We start from the raw sequence: 9,988 nt of genomic DNA on the forward strand, positions 1-9,988 counted from the left end.
ATCCTTTGGATACTCAGGGAGAGGTCCCAGTTATTGAAGGTCCTGTGGGACACAGGAGTGTGCTGTTTGGATTGTGGATCAGGAATCCGTGGTTGGAATTTCCAGAACCAGACCAATGACAGCGCCTGAGGTAGCGGCAGATGCAAAACCTGCTAGCTCTCTGGAGCAGAGTCTGGCCACGCAGTGGAGCAGATCCCAGGAACCACGAAGATGCCTTCCGGTCTAGGGGCGTGTCCATCGTGTGCTGTCCACCACCCTCTCGGCCATTGATCTAGATCTGGGTCAGCTGCCTGTGTGTGGCTCACAGCCTAGAGCCCCGCCTGTATGGCTGATGGCCCAGGGCCCGTTCATCCTGTCCTGGACTGCCAACCATCCATTTCTATAGTTCAGCCCACCCTCACACACACGAGCCATAGCCTCTGAACCATGCCCCACACTCCCCACAGCAAAAACGCTAGTGGGCCCCACAGGATTACTGCACCCTGGGCCGCCATTGCTCACCACTTGCTGTGATGCTATTATGTCCTGTCCCTTAGCATCTGACCCAGGCTGGGGTCATGGCCAGAGCGAAAGGGAGCATGAGAGGCGCGTCAGAGGGAATGCGGAAGCGTCCTGAACCCCAGACCTCCTTAGTTGTGAGCCTCCAGTGCTCAGGGGAAAAGGGCCCTGTGGCCTGTCCTGGTGATGCTGTGCATGGCTGGGGACGTTTGCAGCCACCAGTGGTCACACCAGGTGAAGATGCCACCCTCTTCAGAGTGGAGGCAGGAGAGGACGGTGAGGCCCAGGTGGACGGAGTCGTGGCAGGGATCAGATGGGGTTTCCAGCTGCTTGCAGAGGACATCTTTGAGGATGTGGAGGTTGTGCCGGATGAGTAACAGCAACAGGGGTCCTCCCTGGAGCTGCAGGAGAAGACGGTGGAGGAGCAGTGCCAGGAAAGGCCTGGAGGCCCGAGTGAGCTTCCGGCACTAGATGTGCTGCAGGCACTGGCGACCCTGCAAGGGGATCTGAGCTCTGAGCCTGAGAAAACCTGCAGGGCCTACGTTTGGTTCACGTGCAAGAGCCATGAGAGGAGGAAGCGTGACTTGGCTCAGAAGAGTGCCATCATCCAGGGCATCCCTGGCTTCTGGGCCAACGTGGTATCCTTTCTGCTACTCCCTGTGGTCCAGCTGCTCAGGAGGAGGGGGAGGTGCAGAGGCTTGAGCAGGAGGAGGGGTGGAGGCAAGGGCGCAAGATGGGTGCTGGTGGACCCTGAAGGAAGTGTGGTACTGGGCAGTTGGCAGGCTCCAAAGGCACAGCTGAGTAGGGTCTGGGCAGGGCCACACCTGTAAGTGTCGCAGCCATGACTTTGTGTGTCTACTTCAGGCCTGATCTGAGGAGGAACAGCCTCTAAGTCAGAAAGGACAGAGACAGTACACCAGGGCAGCCTTTGCTGACAGTTATTGTTGTAAAGGTGAATGATTCCAAAGATAACTGAGATATGGGAGTCGCACACACACACACCGCGCACACACACTCACACACATACACATACACAAACCCACACAACATATGTAGACATACACTAGCCAACACCAACCCCTTTGCTTTCAGAGATGGTTTGTAATGACTGTAAGTCCTACCATGTAAGCAGTGACATGCCACTACCCAGCATACACAGGACTGGGAAATAATAGCTGTCAGAAACAGCCCCTGCCTGAGGAATGCAGACCATCTCAGATGCAGACCACCACGAGGAACACAGAGCCATGAGCTTGTCTGATGGTATGGCAGGGCCTGAGCTCATCAGTAGTGGCTGGGTAAGCAGAAGTGCCCAGCATCCTTGAAGATGCCTGTTCCCGTGTCCTTCTTCCACCCCAGAGTAGGGCTGATGCTCCTGGCTCTTCTTGGCCCAGCATGTGGCACAAATGGCTCCTTGACCTCAGGAAGATTATGAACCACCCTCAAGCTTCTGTCATGATCAGCGACCAAGATAAAGACTTTCTCAGCTACATGATCGACTTGAATGTCAGGGAGGGAGACTGAGGTCAGGTGGGTATGGGACTTAGTGGGGTGTTGGATGATCATGTTATCCATGCTCCTATACTGTGAGAGTTTGGAGAGGCTTCGTGGAAGCTGTTAATGCCTGCCTGGGAGGCAAGCTGAGGACCCTAGAAGCTTGCACCTTTTCCCTCCTCCCTATCCTAGCAGGTACAGGTGCGAGCCATCCCATGGTCATGCAGCAAGCTGATCTTTTCCTTTCGGGACCACCCCTATTTCTTGAAAAGAGTGATCATTAAGGAGTATTACCTTGACATCACTGGTAAAACGTGAATCCTGGAATGATGATTGTGGGTGTGCAGGGGTGTGGATGATCCACCTATGGGATCCACACCCATCTCCTCTCTTCCTGCAGGGTATAGGGGACATCATTCCACTCCAGTCCATTGGTTCTGGGACTTTGAACAGGGAGCACCAGCTGCAGGCTGGACACCTGGAGCCTTAACTTTCTCAACTGATTGTCAGGCCGTAACTGCCCAGAATCAGACAGGATTGCTGAGGTGGTATTGTTTTGGTCCTGCATACAGTTGGTGGTCATTGTTGGAGTTCTTGGCTGCTCGTGTGAGGGTTCGGATTCTGGTCAGCCCAGGGCTGAGCTTGCTCAGCAGCAAAGTGTTGCCAGCAGATTATCAGCAAAGACGAGTGGGATGATCCCCTGAAGGACTATCCCAGGAGAGAAGATACTTCTATGACAGAAACACATGTGGTAAAGGGCTCTGGAGGTAGGCCATGAACGGACAGCCCTGTACTAGCTGGGACACTGTCCTTTCCCAAATGGGGACGCTCAGTCTCACGGAAGCTGGCTGCAGAATCTGAATTTGGGCCATGCATGTAGCAAGTGGTCTGCTGAGACTGGGGGCTTGGGGATTCAGTGTGTCCGTGAGTGAAGCAAGTCCCCTCAAATCAGTTGTGGTTGCAGAGTGAGAGTCCTAGGTGATACTACTAGAGGCAGGGTGAATTAAGTTTCTTTGTCAGAATCATCCTTCCATGGGTCCTGCCATCCCCTGGCCTCCTGTTGCTCACTGAGTTTGAGATTGCCTGGGCCTTACTCTCCCGCCCCTTACCCTGGGAAGGCCTATCATTGCAAGGGCGTCCTCTCTGGGGTCCCAGTGCACCTGTGTGCTGACTTTGGGATCTTCTGTGAATGTCCACATCCACCACTCGGTGGCTCAGCACCACCACACATGCTGCATTGGAAGTGGCTTCAGGCTACCTTGGGAAAATATGGAAGAGCTCGGGGAGGAGGTAGACAGGAATCACAAGGACAGGACGTGGTGCCTACTGACTCCATCTCCGACATTGCAGCGACCACACACCCTTAGACTGGGGACGCCTCGTGCTTCCTCTTATGGTTGCTCAGCACGTGCTCTCCTGTCGCCTTCATATCTACATCTTCCTTGGGCCAGACACATACACACACACACACACACACACACACACACAGCCGACACAAACACATGCGTGTATACAAATACATGCTCAGCATGGGGGCACAAACACAAACAGGGAAGACAGGCTCCTGAAACACCTTTGTTTCCTGTTCGGGTTTGTGTCCCCATGCTGAGCATGTGTGTGTATACATGCATGTGCTTGCATCGGACGTGTTTGTGTGTGTGTGTGTGTGCGCGTGTGTGTGTGTGTCCAGACTACGGCAGACGTAGAGATGAAGAGCAAATACAAAAACACGCTCACCATTTCTACCTTGCTATTGTGTTTGTTTGGACCGGGAAGAGGGGTTACATGCTCTGAGGATTCACCCAGGACAAATCAGATGGAGTGGGTCTTTGAAACCACTGGCTGTAGAGCCCTCAGTCTGTGGGCACATGGGCCGTTCTGTGGAAATGTGGACGTGGCTACGGCAGGACTGGGGTGGTGAGGAGGCTAAGGTCCTGCAGAGAAGGGCAGACCCAAAGGAGAATGAGGCACAGATTGTCTGCTGCACTGGAGTCTTGTTCCACACATGGGAGGAGCACCAGGAACGTCCTGGGCCTGTGCTGCCCAGGATCAGCCCATCAGCCAGCACACTCTTTTCCATGAGGGTGGCACACACTCACATTATGTGACGCCCAACACAAGATGAGCTAAGGTAGGCTGTCCGTGAAAAACCACAGGCATCCTTGGAGAGACAGGGTGTGAAGGTGGCATGGCTCCAGGCACTTCCAGCCTCCCTGGCAGTGCAGGTAGGCAAAGAAAGTGCAGGGGTGGGTGTCCATATGTGGCACTCTGCCAGGATGTGCCTATGAGGGCGGGAAGAGGGAGGAAGCAAGAATGGTGGGCTTACTGCATGTCCCAAGGGACCTCTGGAGAGTGGGAGACAGGGAAGCCCCTGGGGTCAATTTGAACCCTGCTGGTTTTCAGGGTCAGGGTCCAGGCAATAGCAGTCCTGCCAAAGATAACCAACCCATGGCTCGTGCTGAAAGTCCTGACGTGAATTCCTTCTTTCCTCTGGGGTCATGTCCCTGGCTATGGGTCTAGACGGGCAAAGGAGCATGGCTGCACCTGAGGGAGGATTCTGGCAGTCTTGCTGGAGCAGATTCTCTGATTTTGTCATAGCGGATCTGCCCCAGATGACACTCAGATGGACCCTGCCTTCCCAGTGACTGTTCTAGATGGCTTCATTGGCACTTCAGCTGTGTGGGCAAGCAGGTATAGCTGATTGTATGAAGACCTACCTGGCCCCAATGAGAGCAACTGGAAGAGAGTCTTGGCATTTAGTAAGTCAGTGACGCATGGGTGGTTCAAACACTCTTGGTGCTCTCACAGAGTTAGAAGTGCAACCTGACATGATTGATGAGCAAGCGAAAAAAAATAGCCAGGACAAAGAAAGTCAGATGCTTACCAAAAGTCATGTTCCTGGAGAAGAAAGCTTGTACTTCTGCATATGTGCAAGTTTCCTCTCAGGGACATTAGTGTGTTCACACATGTGTGTGCAGATGCCCTGCCAGTACACTGATGAGTATGCACTGTCAGAACAGACCTAACAGGTGATGGAAGTTGAATAGTGAAAACATGAAAGCCTAGGAAAAGGTACAGATTCTAGCAGCGAAGCACTGAAGCCAGGGTACTTACTGATCCCGCTATCTCACTGAGTGAGCAAATTCTGAGTGGAATCACAGTGGTACAGCAAGGATACCTGGCAGAAAGGAGAGGCCGGAAGAAAGTGCCTGGGGGCGACCAGTGAGAGTGCAGAAGGTCTGAGACACAGAACAGGCTGCAATCCCAGACACAGAAGCCATGGTGGGTGACCCCACAGCCCCTTATACTCCCGGATACAAGGGCCTTTCCATCCTTCCCAAGTGCCAGGCATACTTTCCTGACCTTACCATGAGCATGAGCAACCCTTGCCTTTTTTGCGTGGTTTCAGTGATGGACCAGAACTGCAGCATAAGCACCTGCTACCTGCAGTCTTCCAGGTTGAATCATCACTCTTTGTACACTTTGCAGAACACATATATTGGGTATCAGGACTATAGGACGGATGGCTTAGCTTGATCCTCTTGCTGCTCCCAGCCCCACAGGCTTGGGTGACCGGGCAGGCTTGAATGTGTTCTCACATGGAGAACAGAACCACTTTGAAAGGGCCTCGATAGGGTAAATTGGCAGCCGTGCATGTTTCTGGCACCAGTGTGTCATGGAACTTAATGGGGAGCTGTCCTTACCATCTCCCTGGCAGGTATTCAAATAATGTTCAGGGAGTTCCCTCAGGCCCCAGGCCATGTCCCATTTCTCCATCTGTGGCAAAGTGTGGCCAAGGTACCTGAGGCCTTTGCAGCATTCACGTCTGTCCAGCGAGGGAGGGAGGGTGGCACCACACCTTCTGCAGTTCAGCAGTGACCGCCCACTGTTGACTTTCGAGTTTGAGAAAGCACTCTCCGAATGTGTGGACTGACAAAGTCTGATCTCCCATGCGTGCAACTCACTAAGGAGGAGCAGGGCTTGCCTTCTCATGTAAACTTCTCGTATGAGCACTGGTGTCCAGAGAGTGGCAGACAGCAAGAGCACTACTTAGAGAGATGGAGACAAACAGACACCAGCCCTTGGTACACACACAGAAGGATTGCCCAAAACAGTGATATGCCAGAAGCAGAGATGAAGAGACACAGAGCCAGCTCTGTACCCTAAGGCTCTGGTGTCCCTGAACAGTGGAGATCAACCGTAGCAAACAGTGGGGTTTTTCCCTTCTCCCCTAGCATCCGGACAACAACAGGTTCTGTGTCCCATGGAGAAAAGTATGAGCCACGTGGAGCACCTGTTTATCCTTTGGATATCCGGAGAGTTCTCAGTTATTGCGGATCCTGAGGGACACAGGAGTGTGCTGTTCAGACTGTGAAGCAGGAACCCGTCCTTGGAATTTTCAGAGCCTGGACAATGACAGCGCCTGGGGGATCAGCAGATGCAAAACCCATTACCTCCCTGGAGCAGTATATGCCATGTGGGTGCGCTGTAGCCCAGGAACCCTGGAAGATGCCCTACGTTTGAGGGGCGTGTCCATAAGGGTGCCTCCCACCACTTGGACTAGATTTGGGCCAGCAGCCTGTGCGTGGCTCACAGCCTAGGGATCCGCCTATTCGGCTGATTTCCCCAGGGCCCCTTCACCCTGTCCCGTGCTGTCTGCCACCCCTTTCTTCAGCCTCAGGCCACCGGACACACACCAGCACCCGCTTCCCTACCATCCCCCTCACTCCCCGCCCCCAAAGAGCTAGTGGGTCCCACAGGATTCCTGAAGCCTGAGCCACATTTGCACACCACCTGTTGTGCTATTATGTCCCATCCCTTCACATCTGCCCTAGCCTCGGGTCATGACCAGGGCCAAGAGGAGTGTGAAAGGCAGTCAGAGGAATGCAGGAGCATCCTGGGACCGCAGACCTTCCGAGTTGTGAGCCCCGGTTTCAGGGCGCTGGGGTTGGTGGCCTGCCATCCTCAGGCTTTTTGAGGCTGGGATCTTGCAGCCACAAGTTGTCATGCCAGGCAAAGGAGCCACGCTATGCAGAGTGGAGGCGATGGAGGAAGGTGCACCCCTGGTGGACGGTTGGGTGGTTGTTCTAGCTGCTTGTGGAAGACGTCATGGAGGAGGTGGAGGTTGTGGCAGATGAGGAGCAGCAATAGGGCTTCTTCCAGGAGCTGAGAAGATGGTGGAGGAGCAGGGCCAGGAAAGGCCCGGGAGCGCTATTGAGCTTCCAGGCAAGACGCGCTGCGGGCACTGGCTGCCCTGCTGGTGGAACTGAGCTCTGAGCATAAGAAAAACTGCAGGGCCTAATTCCAGTTCATGTGCAAGAACCATCAGAGGAGGAAGCCTGACTTGGCTTGGAGGATCGCCATCACCTGGGGCATCCCTTGCTTCTGGGCCATAGCTGTATCCTTTCTTCTGCTCTTTGAAGTCTGCTGCTCAGGAAGAGGAGGAGGCGCAGGAACCTTTTCCCTCCTCCCGAGCCTGACAGGTGCTGTTGCGGAGCCATCCATCGTCCCACTGCAAGTTGATATTTTCCTTTTAGGACCCCCCTACTTCTTGAACACAGTGACCACTTGGTAGAATTACCTTGACATCACTTTTAAAACGTGGTTCCTGAGGTGATGAGTGTGGGTGTGCAAGATTGTGGATTGTCCACCTGTGGACAGTCTGTCTCTCTGTAGGGTATAGGGCACGTTTTTCCAGTCCTGTCCACTGGTTCTGGGACTTTGAACAGGGAGCATCCTGCCGCAGCATGGACACCAGGAGCCTTAACTTTCTCGGCTGGTGGTCAGGTCACAACTGCTCAGAACTGAACAGGATTGCTGAGGTGTGGTTGCTTTGGGCCTGAACACAGTTAGCAATTCCTTTTGGGATTCTTGGCTGCTGGCTCACCTTGCTTGTATTGCCAGCAGAGCCAAGATGTGTGGGACGATCCCCTGAAGTAGTACCCTGGGCAGGAAGGTTCTTCCATGAGAGTAACTGACAGAAACATAGGTGGAGATGGGGTCTGAAGGTGGGCCCTGAAGGGACACTCGTGTGATACTACAGGGACACTGTCCTTTCCCAAATGGGGATGCTCAGACTCATGCAAGCTGGCTGTGGAGCCTGAATTTGGGTCGTGCATGTAGCAGGGGACCTCCTGAGACTGTCTGTTTGGGGACTTGGTGTGTCCATGAGTGAAGCAAGTCTCCATCAAATCAGCTGTGGTGGCAGCACCAGAGTCCAGGTGATACTACTAGAGGCAGTATGTATTAAGTATCTTTGTCAGAATCATCCTTTGTGGGTCCTTCCATCCCCTGGCCTCCTGCTGCTCACTGAGTCTGAGATTGCCTGGGCACGTCACTCCCGCCCCTTACCCTGGGAAGGCCTATCATTGAAAAGGTGTCCTCTCTGGGTTCCCCGTGCACCTGTGTGCTGACTTTGGGATCTTGTGTGAATTCCCACATTCACAACTCAGTGTCTCACAACCACCAAACATGCTGCGCTGGAAGTGACTTCAGGCTGCCTTGGGAAAATATGGAAGAGTTCGTGGAGAAGGTGAACAGGGAGCCCCAAGGGCAGGACATGTTGCCTACTGTCGCCATCTCCGACATTGCTGGCCTCAGTCCTCTTCACCTCCTGAAACACCTATGTTCGTTGTTTGCATTTGTGTCCCCGTGCTGAGCATGTGTGTGTATACACACGTGTGCTTATATATGCTGGCTGTGTTTGTGTGTGTGTGTGTCCAGCCCAGGGCAGAAGCAGAGATGAAGGTGGCAGGAGAGGAGGTGCTGAGCAACCAGAAGAGGAGTCATGAGGCGACCAGGCTGAAGGTGGTTTGTCGCCGTATCTCTGCATTGACCCTGCCCAGGATGGGAAGGAGGAAAGGATGGCCAGTGATAACTCCAGACTGTGGCTCCAGATATCTGCAATTAGACCAGATACAAAACACACTCATCAGTTCTACCATGTGTTGTTGTGTGTGTTGGGATCAGGAAGAGGGTTTGATGGTCTAAGCATTCACACAGAGCAAATCATGTGGGGTGAGGCTTTGAAACCACTGCCTGTGGAGCCTTCAGTGTGTGGGGCCATGGGCTGGCCTGTGGAAATGATGGACGTGGCTATGAAAAGACCCGGGATGGTGAGGCTAAAGTCCTGCTGAAATGGGCAGAGAGCTGAAGGAGAAGGAGTCACAGACTGCCTGCTGTACTGGAGACTTGTTTCACACACATGTGAAAAGGAGAACTGGGAAGGTCCTGGGCCAGTGCTGCCCCAGATCAGCCCAGCAGCCAGCACACACCCTCCCTGAGAGTGGCACACACTGGCACGATATGACACAAAACGTGAGACGTGCTAAAGTATGCTGTATCTGCAAAACCACAGGCATCCTAGGAGAGACATGCCTTAAGTGTGGCATGCGTCCAGGCACTTCCAGCCTGCCTCCTTGGCAGTGCCCAAAGGCGAGGAAAGCACAAGTGGGTTTACCTGTGTGACCCTATGCCGGGATATGCTTGTGAGGGAGGGAACAGAGAAAAGACAAGGGCGATGGGTAAACTGCATGTCCCAAGGGACCTCAGGAGAGTGGGAGACAGACAAGCCCCTGGGGCAGTTCAGGGCCTGCTGGTTTTCAGGGTCCAGACCTTAGGCAGTAGCAGTTGTGCCAAAGATACCCCATGGTCCGTGATGAAAGTTCTGACATGAAATTACTTCTTTACATCTTTCAGGGTGTAATCCCTCAGCTATCTCAGCAGAAAACCAAGACAGAGTCAGCCTTATTATGAAGACATGTGTGATTGTGGCTTTGGAGTGGGGTGCTTTGCCATGAACGCCAGTAAGATTATCAGGAGACACACCAAGGTTTTAAGATAACATATTTAAGTTCAGCTCGGACTGAAAGGACCAGCAATAGTACAAAATAAGAGCGCTGGACTCCTACCTTCTACAAGCAGGAAGCAGGCTAGGGAGACTGTTTCATGTAACCATATACTAGCCACCTTTCATGCAATGGCATCATGTCAGGGG

General features: G+C 53.4%; 1 pseudogene; it reads left to right on the plus strand.

Moving 5' to 3' along the window:
- The first annotated feature begins 578 nt into the window (after positions 1 to 578).
- LOC108635265 lies at positions 579 to 7,143 on the plus strand (annotated as a pseudogene).
- The last annotated feature ends 2,845 nt before the right edge of the window (positions 7,144 to 9,988 follow it).

The sequence above is a fragment of the Capra hircus genome, unplaced genomic scaffold (genome assembly GCF_001704415.2).
Source record: "Capra hircus breed San Clemente unplaced genomic scaffold, ASM170441v1, whole genome shotgun sequence".
Lineage (NCBI taxonomy): Eukaryota > Metazoa > Chordata > Mammalia > Artiodactyla > Bovidae > Capra > Capra hircus.